Source organism: Apis cerana, linkage group LG14 (assembly GCF_029169275.1).
Source record: "Apis cerana isolate GH-2021 linkage group LG14, AcerK_1.0, whole genome shotgun sequence".
Lineage (NCBI taxonomy): Eukaryota > Metazoa > Arthropoda > Insecta > Hymenoptera > Apidae > Apis > Apis cerana.
The window spans coordinates 6,486,880-6,495,640 of NC_083865.1; the positions used below are offsets into that span (position 1 = coordinate 6,486,880).

Here is an 8,761-nt window from a genome sequence, read left to right on the forward strand (position 1 = left end):
TAATGTAAATATCAATTGAATTAGAAGAGACATATATAAAAAAAAGTAACATAATAAAATCTAACTGAACTTGAACAATAAAAATTGTATATTGCAATAAATAAACATAAAAACATAAAAAGAGAATATAACACAAAAATCAACAATTATAAATTAAAAATGATTGAATCACAGGATAAGACTTTTCTCCAAAGAGGATAAGGTAGGGTAAGAATGAAGTATTATTGCCATCTCTTAGTGCTTCTAGAAAAATATTTCTTTAGAAAGATGTTTCTAGCTTGCAAGAGATGGTGCTCATGTTCAATTCTTATCTTATCTTTATTCACCATTTCTATTCATTGCTTATTTCTTATTCTTTTCCACGTGTTTCATTAGTGACATACGTAAAATTAACGTATAAATGAAATACGGACGAGAAATAGATTGACGCGACATCTCATAGGACTTTGTAAAATATGTTCTGAACCGAAAAAAGATTAGAGCTACGCCGTCTAGCGTAGTATACTCTAATTACGTACACAATTATTATCACTCAAAGTCACAAAGAAAAAAAAAATCTTACACTTTATAATTTTCACAAATTATTTTATTCACAAATAAATTTTCCTTTCATTGTATGTTTACAAAACGTTCAAACTTTTGATCACTATTATTTCAATAAATCTTAACTAATAATCTAACTACAAAATAAAAAAAATAATCATTGAAATCGCGTGCGCAGCCAATTAGCTCATCTTATTTGCTATAAAATTTATAATTGTATCAAGGATACGATTATGAAGAATATAGTAAATAATAATGATTTTCCAGGTCTCACCGCGTGGAGGTGCTGCGAATTGGAGACCCACCCTATCCACGATCCCATCCACCCTCCTTTACGCAAAAATTTATTTAAAATCAATAATAAATAAATCTTCCTTTTGATATAAATTTGCAAAACGTTCAGATCCTTCGATCGTTGTGCAAAACAAACAGCAAAAGGAATTCTAAAGAACCCGGCGCGGAAGACTAAACGTGAAGATAAAATTAAAATTAAAAGATTTTCTATCAATATTTTACATTTCCATCGGTAGGAAAATGAAAAATGATCGATAGTAAAAAGCGTGCGCAAAAAAAAAAAAAGAAAAAAAATAAGCAAAATAAGCATCCCAAAAAGCGTTACACCATTTTACCCATCTACAGTGTCTACTTTTCTACAATACACTACTTTATTTAATAAACCCTTGATCGTGCATGCACTTAATTCTAAATACGTTTTCTTTAATCAGTATCATACAATCTTCTGTTCCTGTAACAAGAAATCCTGAAACAAATTTAAATAAAAATATAACATTAACATTTTACTTATTCTAAAAGTTCTTTTTCGTATTTCCTATCTATATAAGCATTCAAACATTTTGTTTCTAACTCTGCCTATTGAACATCTAACAAATTCTCTTCATATCAACATTCATACTCATTGAAGACACACAATTTTCAAAAAATTTATGAAATGACATGAAACCGCAAGAGGAGATCAGTACATACTAATGATGGTTAGTGAACAAAGTCACTAATGCAAAATCAAGTATCAAGTACTTGTTTATAGTGAGGAAATTGAGGAATTAAGGATGGCAAAATGATCATATTGCCTTGAAAAATAGGGAATATTTGTTTGGAAAACGAATCAGAGTGGGAAAAGCGAGGTTGCTTTTTTTAATAATAAAAAGAAGAAGAAGAAAAGAACATCGTTTATAAATCCCATTTATCAAAAAGCTAAATGTTTCGTCTACGATCTACCCTCTACCTAATATAAAACGAATTGATGATGATGAAGTAATCCGTACCATTGAAAGCTGAAGAAAATTCCTGAAACAGATTATGAACAGAATTAGTGAACAACAGAATTAGTGAAATAACAACAATAATAAAGGTAATTAATTTATAGCAAATGAGAATCACACATTATTTCGTATCTATTTTTTCTTGTTTATTTTCTTCAATTCATACCTGTAACAAACTCAATTATTGGATTAGTAATTAAAAAATAATTTACATCTAGGAATAAAAAAAATATTAAATAAAAAAAAAAAATCAAATTATCAAAATGTTGTTAAACAATTCGTGATTTTAAATGAAAGATATTCATCGATAAAAAGAATAAAAACATTTTTTAACAATAAACAAATGCTCTTAATAAGGGGGATGCTGAAAAGAGAAAAACGACAAAAAGGTAACCAGAAGGGTTACCAAAATAATTATCCACTCAATGTAAATCCGAACAAACCGTGAGTGGAATTTTTTTTATTTCGCAACACTAATATATTAAAATCTCAAAAGAAAACGCGAAGAGTGCTTTATTATATTTTTAATGCATTTCTTCATCAATAAAAAAGAAAAAAAAAATAAAAAAAAAAGATAAAAGATTCGCGAAAACATATACGAAACTCTAATAAATTAATTAATTTATGCACTCATAATTTATTATAAACGCAACACTAATAGCGGAAGATTGCAGCCATAATCAGAGACTGCTGTCGTACAATCACCCTTTGTACAGTCTTTTTGGCTGTAATAGGTGATTCAGGAACTGGAACGTACTTCCACAGTCCAAGTGGAAGAAATATGGGCAATTTGGGTAAATAGACGCAACACTACTATAAAAAACGCGATATTTCATCAACGCAACACTAATTCTTCAAATGAATTTAATATAAAATTTACTATTATTCTTTAAATTTAAAAAACTACTTTTCATATATCACGACATCATAAATCGTAATTATATTAAAGAATAAAATCAAATTTATATTAAAAAAAAAATAATAATAAAAAAATAGACTAATTCATAATGAAAATAATTAAAAGCAATCGCGATATTCTTTTCAACGCAACGCTAATAGTAAACGCGATTATCATTTTGTCGCAACTCTAATTCAACCCGTTATTTATCATTCGCAACACTAATGCAAAACCGCGATTTGCCCAAGATGATTGGATGAACGATGGGCCAGCATGCAAATTGGCCAGATACGATACAACAACATATACTACGTATTACTAAAACGAGCACAATGACAAAGTAGTAACAATGACTTCCCATTCTTTGGATCCAGATAAAATTCAAAAAATGAGAAATCATTCGTTGCAGCCCTCTTCGTGACAGTTTGTCGGGCCTCTTCGGTCTTCTTTCTTCGGGTGCAATACCCGCTGAAACTTAAATCTAGGCTCGAGATTCACTAATCGCAAACCAAAGAAAAAAAGAAAAAAAAAGGACTAAATCGCGTAAGCTAAGTGCACATGGACGACCAACAATCGCAATGATCGTTCTCCGTACATGCACAGAATCTCGAGCGCAACGTTCGTTTCGAAAGCAAATCACGACCGCGACCGCGAAATTCGAAAACTCGACGAGCAAAACCAGAGACGAATGGCATTGTCATCCATTCGTTTCAGCTTCGCTCTCGATTTCTCAAATTTTATTTCCTGAAACAGATTGTCACGCGAAAACGCGCCTACCCGATCGGAGACTGTGACAACCTGCCCGGCCCTACCTACTTATAATTAACAGACACACCAGAAGTATACTACCTATCCTACCTAGCCCTATATTTAAAAAAATTTGGCAAAACAGGCATACCAACACATTCATTCCACGATTCTCACACATAACACTCGGGCGCAAAAGCCTACACTAGGGAAAACGTCCCGGGACGCCTCCGACACCCGAGCTTGGCACACTACTCGCATACTCTAACTTTACGTACCATTTTCCTGAAATCGACTGACGATAGCTAGTGACCATTGCGTGAAACGCGATAAAAACGCGTGTATCTATATTTTAATTGTGAATATTTATGAATACGTAACGTTTTTTAAAATACTAATCACCAGATTAAATGTTACCATTATTGTAACCATTATTATAAACCAAAATTGTACAATTATTGTAATTTGAGATTAAAAATTAATCTTACTATTTATTACTTATTCGCAATATTTAATTGCGAATGTGATTGCAAATTGTGATTGAACAGTGAAAGAAATAATAATTGGAACGACGCAATTCCACAGCCTAACCATACACACACAATGTGGAAATTACGTCGTGCACGATACACTAACGCATCGTCAGTCGCTAAAAAATTTGTATTAACTTATGAGCTAAGATCATCATACCCATTGCCTCTCTCTCACTCAAGTAACACCTGGGCACGTGAGTGAGTTCCTGGCAATGAACATGGAAAGGGTTAAACCTGAAAATCCTGAGCTAAAAAGATATTAATATATCCATTTTGTATCTAACGGGCTAATATTCTTTGACTTTGCATTATATATTTCAAATTGTATAATTATATAAACTATATTATATATTTCAAATTTTTATTATATTTCAAATTATTTGTGACTCTATTTCATATTTTATTTCATTAATTATTGAACAAATTATTGAATATTAAATTTTTAATATTGAATTAATTAAAAAGGAATTAGAATTCATTGCAATTTAATATAAATATTAATAGAAATACCCTCAGGCGATTCCTTCATCAGAGCATATTTTCAAAATCACAAGAACAATATTCAAAACTTATTGCTCTGATTCTAAAATCTACCTGTCGCGAAATGTCTTCTTACACAAAATTTACTTCATATTTGTACGAATAAAAATTGAAAAATTTACTATCTACCAGTTGTTGTAAATCATATTGAAGTTATATGAAATTATGTGACAATCACAATAATCAAATTGATCAAATAACTTAAAATGTTATTCTGAAGGATTTTGAATTAAAAAAATTCAAACTAATTATTGTATTACACTGATAATTATATAATAATAATTATTATATGTTTTGGCATTATTAAAATTACTAAACATTTTATATTAATCAAAAACGCGAAGCGTAAGAAGACCCTAGCCTGAACTAATAAATAAAACACAAAAGAAATAATCGTTACTACTCGCGGATAATTATTATAAATAAATATCCGCGGTCATTGTGCTCGTGCAAAATTCTACGTATACAACCAGTCACTCGTGTCGATTCGGATCTTTCATCCTACGACATGGTTGAATGACCGGAGGAACCAAAAAGCATGCGACTCACCATATGATGCGACGAACGCCTTCACTGTTACCGTAGCCCATCAGGTACATCAGGAAGTCATCAGGTAGAAGAAATCTGTGACAAAATATCATAATTAAAAACACGGTTCTGATTACTTGAAAAAATTCAAAAATTAAAATAGGAAACTATTAAATATACAACATGTAATAATGATATTAAAATTCCAGTTAATTTCTATTTAGAAGAATAAAAATTTAGATATATAAAAGCGTAATTACCTCTTCGCGTGATGGATGATCGCCTTATTCTCTTGAGAGAAGCACTGACTCTACCCTGTGCCGAAAACGAATATTTAAAATAAAAAAAAATAAAAATAAGAAGTTAACAACGCGTCCGTATAAATTATAATCGGCGAACAAACACTGATTCTATCTTCGCGTTTGATCATTCTAATTAAAATTTAATTTAAGAGCTGTTGTGCTCTAAAAAAATATTCAAAATACTATAACGAAGCAAACACTGATTCTACTAACCACATTGCACGTGGTCACAAATATTTTTTAAGATTAAAATCCAAAAATCTTCATAAAGATCATCAGCATCTGTGAAATAAAATATGAAATATTGTATTGTAATTTTTTTCTTAAAAATATAACATTCGTTATTTAAAATCGTAATAATAGTAATACAAAATAAAACTATATTTAACTTCAAATATTAATAAAAAAAAATTAAATTTCTAATAAATTTTAATAATAATAAAAGTATGAAATTCTAATGTAAAAGATTAAAATCTAAAAAATGAAAATCTAATGATTCTTCTTACCTCTTCGCGTGGTGGATGATCGCCTTATTCTCTTGAGAGAAGCACTGACTCTACCCTGTGCCGAAAACGAATATTGAGAATAAAAAAAAAAATAAAAAATAAGAAACTCTAATAACGCGTCCGTATATATTATAATCGGCGAACAAACACTGATTCTATCTTCGCGTTTGATTATTCTAATTAAATTTAATAAGAGCTGTTGTGCTCTAAAAAATATTCAAAATACTATGACGAAGCAAACACTGATTCTATTAACCGCATTGCGCGCGGTCACAAATATTTTCTGAAATTAACATTAAATTAGTAGAGGGATGGGGAATAGAAGAAAAAGAAATATCTTTTTGATACTTTTCTTCTTCTTATCGAGCATTTGTTCTGGAAATATTGCCTTTCCATTTTAACTAATCATGAATTACGTATAAAAATGTTACCAATTATTTATTAATATCTGAAATTTAATAAAATATTCCTTATCAGATTTTAAAATTTAATTTCCAATGATAAATCATTAAAATTTTCTCATAAATTTTTAATTTTTTCATTTTTCTTTAACTAGAACGTAATTTTATTATGAATTGCTTAACAACAATCTAAATTAAATAATTCAAGAAAACAGAATAAAAATTTATACATACGAAATATAAAATTTTTACCACGAAAGAAAGTCACCAAGACGTCCATGGCGTCCATATTGGATTTTTCCCGCCTTCGAGAATATTACCATACGCTATCAATTAAATCTGCGCAGAAGAAAATCAAAACTTCTAAGTAAATGAATAATATGTATGAAATTAGATTATATTAAAGTATCAAAATAAACCAAATCAAATAAAAACTCACGATATAAGCCATCTTGTAATTCGACACTCGAATTATATATGAGATACGAACGAGGAATTCAAAATTATTTAATTGTCAAAAAACTACCAATTCTAACAATGTTGAATAAAATACTGAATAAACGTGTATTAATTAACGCACAAATAATAACAAAAGTAGTATAAAAAAAATAATAATATTAAAATACTGTGCAATAAATAGAACATATATCTCGAGAAAATTTCAAACGTCTAATCGTCACTAAGAATCAACGAACAATGTCACTTTGCGCTTCGATTTCGCGCATCGAATAACAAGATGGAGAGGGGATACGCTCGACAAGTCGAAACATGTTTGAACACAAATCCAATTTCTCAGAAGTGAAATATCATAAGAAATGTTTCTAGCCTCGAGCAAAGTATAAACGATAGACCAAAAAAAGTAAACAATAAACATATACGCGGGAAGACGCAATATATATACATTCGGAAAAATATGCTATACTTGAATGATACTTCGACTTCACGAAATGAATACGTAATAAACCGTAAAAAAGTTCTTTTACTTTAATATGACTAAAATGATAAAAAATAAAGATCAAGAAATTGTAAAATAAACGTACGTAATACGATTAAAATTATATCATAAAAAAAACCAATATATGATTTCAAATTCTGTCTCGAAATATTCCGATACGGGACACTAATGACGCAATAGACGCAAAATGAACAATCGAAGGAAAAGACACAAAGATACGCAAAGAACTAATTAATTTCGTTTTCACTATACCGAATGGATTATTTGAAAAACTAAATTAACAATAATTGATAAATTTGGTAATAATAAAAGTAAAATAACTTACTGCGTAATCCGAATTCGCGACGACACATCCACTTCGCACAATTTTCAACTGTAGACTGACGACATGCGCAGTGTGATGCGCACTGCGTTGCGCACTCCGATGCGCACTGCGATGCGCACTTATTCGTCCCGCGTTTCGAATTAAGGGATGTTCTGATTGGCTGGCTCTTAATGCTTATTTTTTTCATTCAAAAATCGCGCGAAAAATTGAAATATAATATAATACATAAATTAATTTTTGTTGCTTGTGGAATTGGAATCCTGTAAAGATATACCTATTGGAAAAAAAAAAAATTATTAGTAGAATTACTAATTTAACAAGATAATGAATAATTATAATGGAAAGAAGGAATTCAATAAAAAATTAATTAAATTTAAATAAAAGTAAAAACAAAAATAAAAACAGAAAAGAAATTTAATAAAAACTTAAATAAATTCATAAAAAGTGAAAAAATAGAAAGAGAACATAATATAAAACTGAATTTGACAAATTTAATAACCGAATTTAAAATAATCAAAACACAACAATTGAATTTAACTTTAAAATAAATAAATTTAAGGAATTAAATTATATTAAATAAGAGAGAGCAATGTCGATGTAAAAATCAACAAAAGAAAAAGCAGAAAAAAATATTTAACATAATTAATTCTGAAAAAAAACGAGAAAATATATCTAAGATTCAAAGAGGTTAGGAAAGATTGAAATACAAGTAAGATACTTTAAAATGGGATAAACAAAATCTGAACAGAATTAAAATATAAAGAAAAAATAACATTAAAGGTGAATAAATCTAAAAAAAATAGTAGAGAATGTAAATAAAATTTGAAACATAAATTAATTTAATTGGAAGAATAAATATATATATATATATATATAAATTAATAATAGAGTACATAAATAATGAATAATGAAAAAATTAAAAGAGAATATAACACAAAAAGTTAATTACTATAAAATAAAAAATAAAAAAGAAAGAAAGAAATAAGAGAATAATTTTATATCAAAATTAAAAAAAAAAATTCAAAAACCTAAAACAACAAAGAAAGAATTTAACATAAATGTTCTTGAGTTAGAACAAACATACATAAAAAAGAAAATTTAATTATGTTTAAACGTTTTTCTTGATTTAGATAATATTTCTGTTAAATCTTTGTTCTTTATTTCAATTCTTTTAGACTTTTTTAACTTTGAGGTTAAATTCTT

The 8,761-nt window shown here is 28.5% G+C and overlaps 1 long non-coding RNA gene across 3 annotated transcripts; it reads right to left on the minus strand.

Moving 5' to 3' along the window:
• Nucleotides 1–295: 295 nt before the first annotated feature.
• LOC133667316 (uncharacterized) lies at nucleotides 296–6,555 on the minus strand. Of its 3 annotated transcripts, none has more exons than XR_009832695.1 (4): nucleotides 6,513–6,555; nucleotides 5,878–6,160; nucleotides 5,330–5,653; nucleotides 296–5,165 (listed from the first exon to the last, which is right to left on the minus strand). It is a non-coding gene; the product is annotated as an uncharacterized LOC133667316 (long non-coding RNA). The 3 variants fall into 3 exon arrangements; XR_009832694.1 differs by lacking the exon at nucleotides 6,513–6,555 and having other exon boundaries at nucleotides 296–1,303; nucleotides 1,827–5,165; nucleotides 5,878–6,473; XR_009832693.1 differs by lacking the exon at nucleotides 6,513–6,555 and having other exon boundaries at nucleotides 5,878–6,415.
• Between the last annotated feature and the right edge of the window lie 2,206 nt (nucleotides 6,556–8,761).